Consider the following 10,609-nt stretch of genomic DNA (forward strand, 5'->3'; position numbering starts at 1 on the left):
AGTTAACATTTTTTTTCTTCCAGAAACAGACTTTGTTTCTGACTCAAGCTTGTAAGTTCTTAATATGTGCAGCTACCCTTGCATCCACATAATTTGCACAATCAGTTTGATGTAAAGAGCCTCTTATTCGCTTGATTGCCTAGAAAATACAATGCAAATTAGAATTCACACTTTCACTATGGTAGTATTTTTTGTAATGATTTTCTAACCATAACCTCAGTTGTGTACTGTTTGCAAGGGAAACACAGTCCTTTTGAAAGCAATATTTTTCCAATTTGCATCTGTTCATATGTAGGCTCTAATGTTAGATTTGCATAATCATATTTAAAGAGTGTCACTATCGATTGTTATTTTTTCCACCCTGCAAAGCATTTATGCAATGAGGGAAAGTTGCTAGCAAAAATCATTTCAAAGATCAATATGTTTTGAAATTTCCCGTCTGGTGTACTTATTTACATAATTTATGCTTAAAATGCCTAAGTGAATTTAACAATATGGAAACAATTTTAGCAACTGAAAAGTGTTGTTATGAGAATATTGTCTTATTCTATTAGCTTTTTGGATATTAAGTTCAAAGCGATTTAAGACATTGTCACATTAAGGCTTATTGTTTGTTCTGATTATCTGTAGATGTGTAGGTATTGATATGCATATTATGCAAATAACAGGTTGTTTTCATAGAGACAATTTGTCTCTTCAGATGAATCATTTACTTTTGACCCAAGGAACATCCATCCCGGGTTCAAACTTTGTACTACAGGATCCAGTGCTTAATAGTTAAGAAATTCTCTCAAAAATGCAGATTTTTGCACAATAACTTGCTTAATTATGCAAATTTTATGTTAATTTATATAGGTAAGAAATCAATTTTTGCAGGAATTTTTTCCACTTACTCAATAGAATTTTTTTTACCAAATTAGGTAATTCTGCAGGATGTACATATATTTTTAAATAATTTCTATATGTATTGTTGCATAAATTATGCAAATTAAGGCTTATTTGCATAGATACAGATTGTCTCTTTAGATGAAAAATTTTCAATTGCCCAAGGGAACATCTGTGCCAAGTAGGACATTTGTACTAAAAAATGCAGCGTTTACCCCCTTAGCAAGTCTACTACATTGCTTGATAACATTCTTGTGGTTCACTGACCAATATCTTATTCATGCATATGCATAACTTGCAGACTAATGACATAAACACCCCTTCCCCCACCGGAAAAAAAATGCAAAGCATGAAGAGCGTACGTGTGAAAATCGCCTCTTCTCTTGTTCGTAAGTCTACCAAAACCAAGTCTTACTATTATACATGAGAGATAAAAAAAGAGTATTTTGGAACCATACAAAAATGTGACTTAGCATAATGGAAGGGGACAACACAAAGAAACCGGCTACCGGCAACTTTCCGGCAACTGGTATGCCCCTGCTATACCACAAGCCTGAAGAACATTTTGCCATTGTCATGATTGTGAAATTACAGCATTGTATGATTGGGAAATAATCACTGTCTGGATCATGACGATATTTTGAGCCATTTCTAAAATATTGAAAAAGATAATAAAGTGACATTCTAGCATTTCCATGTGTCCCTTTGGTCAACTCGTTCCCGAGCCTTTTGCAAAGGAAGCTCGCTCTAATTTCAGCACCGGCACACAGAGAGCAATGGACTCGCACACAGCGCTCGACCGGCGAGCTGCCGCGTGCGTGCGAGTCCACTCCAGTACTCGCTGTATATGCGAGTCCACTGCGAGCTGCGTTAGCAATTCCTAGATATTATCATAGAGTGGTGATATATGCACATGATATCATTCCAAGTTTATGTACGAACATACATTGAGCAATTTACACGGTGTGGAGAAAATAGTGTAATTTTAGCATTTGAACTTGACATTTGACCCCATGACCCAAAACTACGCAAAGAAATACTAATTGCCAATCAATACATGCACTGGCGGCGAGGTGTAGGGCCTATGGGGCGCCAAAAATGTCGCATGGCCTATTACGCTACGAAATCAGTCATTTCGTCGAAATTGCAATTTCGTTAACGAAATGTTGTCATTTCGTTTTTCGAAAATACAAATGACTGATTTCGTAACGAAATATACTAGTAGGACAAGTGACACTTGGCGCCCCATACTGCTTGCACCAGCTCGCCACCAGCTCGCAAGCTCAGGTCGCACAGTGGGCACTGGGCTTTAGTTTTTTAAAGATGATTTCCGAGATGCGGAGGGAAAAGAAATGAATTTAGTATAATCACTTGATCTTCGACATTCTGACCTTTGCCCCATACTGACTGAAAACTTTCCCAGAAAAATCGTTATTTTGTATAATTCATGATTGTATACATAATATATCATTTCAGAGACAGGGGAAAATAGTTTAAATTTAGAATTTGACCGTGAACTATTGCCTAATGCATTTCCGTATATTTCCGATAATTTGTAAACTTATCCTTTATTTTGTATCATGATGACATTTATGTATTCAACTTCTGTAAAATATATCTGTATTTCTGTTGGAAATGAAAAAAAAAATGAATGAATGAATGAATGAATGAATAAATGATTACTAGACTGTGACCGATATAATTCTTTCAGAAAAACATGTAAAACATGCGTATTCTGTAAATTTTCCTATAAAGTGAAATGTTAAGCATAGTATTATGAATTTGTTGTAACAAAAAAAGGCAGAGTTCTCTTTATCAAATGCAACCGGAAAGACTTTAAAGGGACATTCGAGACGATTTTAACAATTTCATATCCTGCAGTACATAAATCAACAGCTCCATGTATAAATTTGTGGAATTTATTGTGGGCCTTGAGCAGAGAAATCAATACTCTGAAAACCCAAAGTAAATTACACTGAACGAAGATGTTGACGTAGGAGCCTCACATATTTCAGAAATGTAGCAGTGCAATTCCATTATATACAATACCGCATGCTTAACAAGTTCACCTGTGTAGAATTTATGCATGTCTTCTTCTTTTGTTCTGCTTCCTTGAGCCCCTACTCCTGCATTCTTGTTGTGAGGCGGCCATGTTATTATCCTTGTTCATTGTGATTTGTTATAAATTTTGAAAACAATCATTATGTAAAAGTCTGAAAACCATCCGGAGGTCTCTTTCAACGTTCTAGTCTCCGTAGTTACGTGGCGATTCTCCTGTTTTGTAAAAGATTGAATGGGAAAATTGCGTTGCACTGACACATTATGTCTACTACCAGGATAATATGTAATCTACATATCTTACCTTCAGCTCGGTTCGTGGTAATGCTCAGGACTAACAATCCGAGAAGAAGTCCTGATAATTTGAACGAAGAAAATCTTTGCACTAGACCACTAGGTTTCATCTTGAAGCGCTCTGCCATATGCGGCTTCCTATCAGCAGTGTGATCAGAGGAGATAGTGAAAAGAAAGGGAGACATAATAATGATAAGACAGATTCATGCGAGTATGATCTGGTTTGACATAACAATTCAAAGGAGCAAGAGAGTATAATTCAAGTGTATCAATCATTATTTCTTGGACATTAATCCATTCTTCTTACTACGACTAGGCGGGGCCTTTTCCATTTGAATGTCGGATAATGGGGATGGTTTGTGCCAATTCCTTCCTTTTGTTGTGTTTTATTCCGTTGTTAAAGGCAAATTTACCATTTGCAGTTGAAACAAAAACCCAACATTAATGCTTTTAAATAGTTCTTAATATGTGAGTTAGGGATAGAAACAACCACTGTAAAAAATTCAATCTGTAAAATCGATGTTAAGTATATTGTTCAATATACAAAACGTGAAGAATAATATGATACAATTGTTTCCAGACTAAGCCGTCTACTGTTACGGTTTATTGAGAAAAATACAGATATCTCCTTTTATTTTAGGCTTTATTGCGAACATTCTATATGATAGGATGTTTTCTGGTACAACAGACCTACACATATGCATTAAATGTCACATCTTGAAAATATTTGAAATCACTGTTCCCAAAGGTAAACAGGACCTTTAATGTTGTTGTTGTTGACATGCATATTATCGTTGAAATTACTGCTTCGAAAATAGAAATGTACACTTTTCATTTGACTATGAGTTCGAGCGGCAGTTGCGAGTTATGCGAAGAGGGTGCTGTCACCATTGACACTCTTGAGGCATTGTTTAGAAGGAAGATATGATCAAACCCATTTTGGTTCTTGATAAATGTCAAATACAACTCCATTCCATAATGTGTCATCTTCGTCTTGTTTTTACAACTCTTGAACACTTATTTTGAAGCCGAGAGTATGGGACCTAGATCTCCTTTTTTTTTTTAATGACATTATATAAACAGAAATATCAACACATGCATCATTATTTACGTCTAATGTTTATATGCATTTCTGAAATGATCACTCATCCTTGCAATATAAATTTAAGTTCTATGAGGTTCGCATTTCAATATTATTACATTGACGCTTCGACTGTTTCTGCTTTATGTTTCAGCTTTTACATCACACTCTGTTCAACATATCAAGCGTGGACTTTGATCGGACTTTCCCTTTAAATTCTGTGGTAAGACTGTTTGTGCGTATCTCTCCTTTAATAGATTAATTCGTCGGTTTGACTGAAGCAGGTGTGTATTTCACATCGCATTGTCTGCAGTTAGAATGTGGAAGTAAACACCGATATTTCATTGCAAACAATATTGTGCGATGTGTGATGCAAACAAAAGCATGTTGAGCGGACAGCCGCGTAGCTACCAGACTTTGCAAGAGAAGGCAACAATAGCTGTATTGTCTCTGTCTTAAGTGTAGTTTACATCCTGAGGACAAGAAACAAATTGTGAAGATTTTCACATTAAATTTTGGAATTACCCCTTGCGGGCATGTACAGGAGAGCAAAATCATATGATTGTATTCGATCAAAGCTCGTTCATCTTGTCTTGCAATTTAAGTATTTTATGCGTCACTGGAGCACTCGTAAAATATGAGTGTAACTATGTAGAACTTGTTATGATTTATGATGTTTTAGTCGTCATCCAGGAATCTTTTTGTCGGAGCACACAACGAACCGTTTAGAATGCTATATATTTTACTTAGAAGTAATTACAACAGCTACATGTATCTTTCAAAAAGATCGTCACCTTGAACATTTAGATCAATATTACTTTAATGTTAATGTTGCTATGCCTCTGGATCAAGATCGCTCTAATGTGGGGCGATATGAGGTATGAAGGAAACTCTGTGATTTTTTTCACAATATTCGTAATTTCACAATGGCACATGGATTCACTAGTTACCCTTGAAGTATTTCTTGAAAAAAATATTATAATGGAAGAAGCCTACGAAAAGATTGGAGAGAAGGGGACCGGTATTAACATTCATTTGATATCCAATCAATCACCGTAGTTGTTTGAAAAACTGTATTAACATACATTCTAATATTTCTTTACATCGCGATTTCATATCACGCACAATCTAGCACTGTAAACAGAGTGTGAAGTATCGATATGGTAGATAGAGGTACATGAATAATTAAAAAAAGGGTGTACGCCTAAGCTCAAAGTGCAACTATTCATAAGGACTAGCAGTCTTCCACCCCCTCTACTCCTCCCAATCTCTCCTCCCCCCCCCCCCCCTTCCCTCTATCTCTCTTGAAGTGCAATGAATGCGTCCACTCCGATTTACCCCGCCTCAAAGAGGACTCTTATATAGTTCCCCAGGTCGTCCGCGGATCAGGGATCAACTTCATCTTTCTTTCTGTCTTTCTTTCTTTTTGCCTTTGGTGCTTCTTTCAGCTTATTTTCATACTTCATCTTGATGGAATTCACGTGAATGGCACGCAATTATGTACAAAGCAATCAATCATGTACAGACATTTATAAACATTATACCTTTACCAGAATCCTCAAGTATACACTCAAAAGTAAAACGACCAAGGGAAGCAAAGAAACATAATACTTAATATGCAAGTGGAGTGAATGACATTAAAAGATTTCTACTGTACTGACATTTTTTTTTTGTTTGGTATTTGTGTTTGTTTGTTTGTTTGTTTGTTTCATTTCCATCTGAAAAAATGGCTGGAAAGCCCATATTCAGCTGCAATAACTGGTCTTCCATGTGTCCAGGTGGATGTGAGGCGGGATGCGGATCACTTCACAGGGTTAAACACCCTTTGCGATGAATAAATGAATGAAGCGCGATCTTTTACATGCATCAGTTGTGACTCTCTCACACACGGGAGCTCCATTTTATGTCCTACCCGAGGGACAGAGTGTTTTGCCTCTAACTAGAGGGGACGGTATGATTTAACACAGCATTGTTCAGTGGGACTCGGGGATCGAACCCGGGTCCTTTGGATTGTGAGGCAGACGCGCTTATACCGATTGAGCTAACTCATGTTATACCATATTTCAATTCTACATCTAAAAAACAAAAAATAAAACTTTCTTGGAATAGCAATATAATCAGTCTTTGACGAAAGATTGTCGATACATGTTACACATCTCTGCAACAAATTGTAATTTTATCAACTTCCTTCTTTTTCTCTTTTATTTTGCATCACCTAACCGGAATTATAACCGTCAACAAAAGTTGTGCAAAATTTTCCCAGAACTGATATTATTAGAAACTATCATAACTTATGATATTGGTTACCTTGATAGATACTCGATTGTGTGATGTTCTCATGATTTTTTTTTTCTTTAAGACATATTATGGATACTAGTACATCATAGCGTATAATGTACGTCATCAGAGGTGCCATTACGACACAAATGTGTACACATTATGACGTTCAAACACTTAAAGGTCTTTAAACGATTGCAGTGTTTTTAAAAACTCAAGAGTGGATAACACAATTCTCATGTCTTCAATGTACGAATATATCTATTTTGTCATGTTGCAAAATGTGTCACTGTGTTTATTCAAAAGGAAAATAAACTTGATTAATCTAAATCTAACTGATTTAGAGCACAACCGTTCCCGTTAACAAAGTCACTCTACATGCCCTGTTAACAAAATTTCAACATTTTCCTCATGGATTTCATAATAATGCAATGGGCGATTTTTAGATCTGTTAGAATAAAGCTTATTTGGAACGATAGGACAGCTTGGACTAAACTGTGTCAAAGATAATCCCTGCTATCACTACTATTTTCCGTGTAAAGAGCTTGCATGCTTTCATTCAATTGTTCTCGAAAATTTGGAGATTATTCACTTATATTGATGAATTCAAAAGTTACAGAGATTGACATAATACTATGTCATCAACAAGCAGAGCCTTAAAACTATGCCCTTAATCTTTTTAAACAAAGATGATCACAAAATGTCTTCAGAAAATAACATAGTATATCGTTTCTTTCTCTTTTTTTTTTAACCAACAACAGATCACATTATGTGGATTAAGTGAATGTAGAAATGTTTATACTAGACTAAGATGTAGGATGCCTACTTTTTATAAAGATGATTTTTCTTTATCTCTATCGTTCCACCACTGTGGCAGCATGTGATATTCTTGTAGCCTTGTCATGAAACGACGGTGGAGCATATAGATCTATATAATACACTGATTCATGAACAGATAGTTTGACTTTCTTCGAACTTCACTGACGTGTTCTTGTTCTATATACCAATACGTGTATTTCTTGTCTCTCACTAAATTTGCATAATTACTTTGGATTTATCCTACAAGTGAGCAAGGTGTATAGTCTTCAACATAATGTTGAGTATGATAATCATATCATTTGACAATATGTACGACAGTTTAAGCCAATTTAAAAAAAAAAAATGTTTTTTTTTGAGATTCTAAAGTTCACTAAAGTCACGAATCATTTACCTGATAATATTGCTAGACAGTCGTTCCAGGAAGTTTTATTCCATTATAATTATTGAAACGCACGAAGTACTATCTCACCCAGCTTCTGTTTCCTGTTCACAAAAGAAAGGGTACAAAAAAGAAGGTTTTCAGAAAGGGTAAACATAATTATGATATCATGAAAGACGAAAATATTATGGCTATGATGCAGCATAAGTGTTGAAGATTACCTCATTGAACTTGTGTTATGATGGTGATACACACATTAAAGACTGTCTCTGAATTGCCTTCAATTAATTGTTGGGGAAATGTCGGAGGAATCATTTCGGGGAGATGTCGAGCGTAAAAATGTCAAGGAGATAATGTCTATATAGGTGAAAAATGACAGCAGTAAAAATTTCAGGGGTAAAAACGTCAGGCTAAAATAACGTCAGAGGTAAAAATGTCAAATATGGGTAAATATGTCAGAGGTAACAATGTCAACTGTAGACATATCTCTGATGTCGTTGTATAAGCATTATGTATTACTTTATCCAATGAAATTTTCTTATCTGCGGGTATGGCATATTTACTCTCAATTCTTTGTCATTCTTTCTGATATAATTATACCTTTGCCACTTACCTCCACACCTTTGTCTTAGATATAGATCCGACGTTTATTTTGAAATGTATCGCCAGGCACCTTCATAGCCCTTACACACTTATCCCGTGAAGTTTTCTCTTTGTCATTTTTACTGCTGACATTCTAACCACTGACATTTTCATCCATAGTACTTTCCCGTCATGTTGCGTACGTACACTTTTACGTGCAGAATGATTGGTGTCGTTTAACAATTTAGGTTATTCTTATTTGCGTATATTGCAAGATATTTGATGAAATATCAAGCAGTGAGAAATTGATATATATATATATATATATATATATATATATATATATATATATATATGCAGTACGAGATCATTAAGATTTTAGAATCTAAATGGATATCATGAATCACGTGTATACCAAACACTGATTATACCAAAATGTAAAGACGCAGGATGCTAACGACAAAATCCAAGCACTCAAAGATTGTTCTGGTGCATTGGAACATTATAAGTTGTAGTCTGTATAACAAATATTCTTTCTTCCACGGGCCCCGTGGAACGATTCATGTTTGAAAGTTGCTTTTGGAGTGCCGATATTCGAAATGGAATATCTGGCACAACCAAGCACCACAATAAATACCGGGTTTTCATCATTTCACATTTTATCGTCATAGTATCATCTGATTAAGTGTTATAGAAAATCTGGTGGATGGCCCGGTAACGTAAGAACCAACTTGTGATTTGGTGATCACAGCACAAGAAATGGATTGGTTTTAATAACACACACACACACACACACACACACACACACACACGCACACACACACACACACACACATATACAAAGAGAAAGAGAGGGATAGGGAACAAGAACATTTGGGAGACGGAAAGGAAAGAGCATATCCGGTCGTTAACGTTGCGTCTCCTTGTAATGCAATGTCAGCTATGAAATCACATGCAGACGAAATCAGTGTACATGCACTGACAGGAAGCATGCAACTCTTCTATATAAGACTTCCAGCAAATATAAGTACATGTGTATCAAAATATACTTCTAACGTTAAAATAAAAAGTTGCAATGGATGTGAGAACACACTCCCACAGTAGAAACCTACCTATGTATGTCCAATGCAGTTATCAACGCTAGCAAGTTGCAGTACTTATCGTGAAGTTCTGAGACTCGCAAGACCACTCCAATAATTATAATAAGCTGCGCCAGAGATAGTCCAGGCCGTCGCATAGAACTAATGCCTGTCCCCACGTCTATTCGTGAATTCGACCTGTTCCTTGTGAGTCACGTCGGGGAAAATGCCGTATATTTACCGCCGATACTGATAGCATAAAATCAAATATCGCCTGCAAACAAACGGCTGTCGTGTCACGGACCTGAACGGGTACATAGTCCAGCCTGTTGTTTAAAGGTTGTTTAAACGTCGGCAATGTAATCGAAGTATGGGTTTGAGACCACCTAAACAAAACGATGTAATCACTGAAACCATTCATTGAAGTGGCTGTATCACGACACAATAATTGTTTCACAAAAGTGCTAATTTCTTATCTTATGAATATGTTATACACACAGGCGGCCGTTACCAAACTTGAAAATGCACTTAATTAGCGATTAATAGGCATATACTGATACAAGCTATGGTATTTCTTTCTTTTGACTATAAATCACTTGATTCTCCGTTTTGATTCTCATCTTTTTCCATTGGCATTGCACAAGGGAATGCATTTATTGATATTGCATTCGAAAACCACTGGATGGGAATAAGCGATGCCGCAACTTCTCAATTGCCGAGTTTCTCTGAATGGACAAAATGTCGTATGCAGGTTTTCATATTCATAGTAGCCTACATGTAGTCTGGACGAAGAGAAATGATGCATCAATATTGAAACTGATCGATTGAGAGTGAAAATAAGTTTTAGCTAGTACGGATTATGGCAAAGTGTACTCTGTTGAATTCCAAAACTTGGTTGGAGTGACTTCATGAGCACACTGGGTGGTAGTGTAGAACACTTAAGGCTCCCTTATCACCTGAGAATGGCGAGTATCGAGCTGACGTCATGGCGTATTAATACGCGATAAGCATTCGGGAACTTCAGACTGCCACACATTGTGAGAGCATCGCGGATACATGGGAATGTAAAGGAGTCCTAAGGTAAACATGTTCACTTAGAAAAACAAAAAACAAACAAACAAACACATACACCACTTTATAGACTATCGGCCGTAA

The 10,609-nt window shown here is 36.2% G+C and overlaps 1 long non-coding RNA gene across 1 annotated transcript; it reads right to left on the minus strand.

Annotated features, from left to right (window-relative positions):
- Nucleotides 1–2,864: 2,864 nt before the first annotated feature.
- On the minus strand, nt 2,865–9,660 carry LOC139745657 (uncharacterized). The gene is made up of 3 exons (XR_011711903.1): nt 9,488–9,660; nt 7,806–7,897; nt 2,865–3,375 (listed from the first exon to the last, which is right to left on the minus strand). It is a non-coding gene; the product is annotated as an uncharacterized lncRNA (long non-coding RNA).
- Nucleotides 9,661–10,609: the final 949 nt, after the last annotated feature.

The sequence above is a fragment of the Diadema antillarum genome, unplaced genomic scaffold, assembly GCF_040938485.1.
Source record: "Diadema antillarum isolate AM-2024a unplaced genomic scaffold, OU_Dant_1.0 seq00001284_RagTag, whole genome shotgun sequence".
NCBI classification, from domain to species: domain Eukaryota; kingdom Metazoa; phylum Echinodermata; class Echinoidea; order Diadematoida; family Diadematidae; genus Diadema; species Diadema antillarum.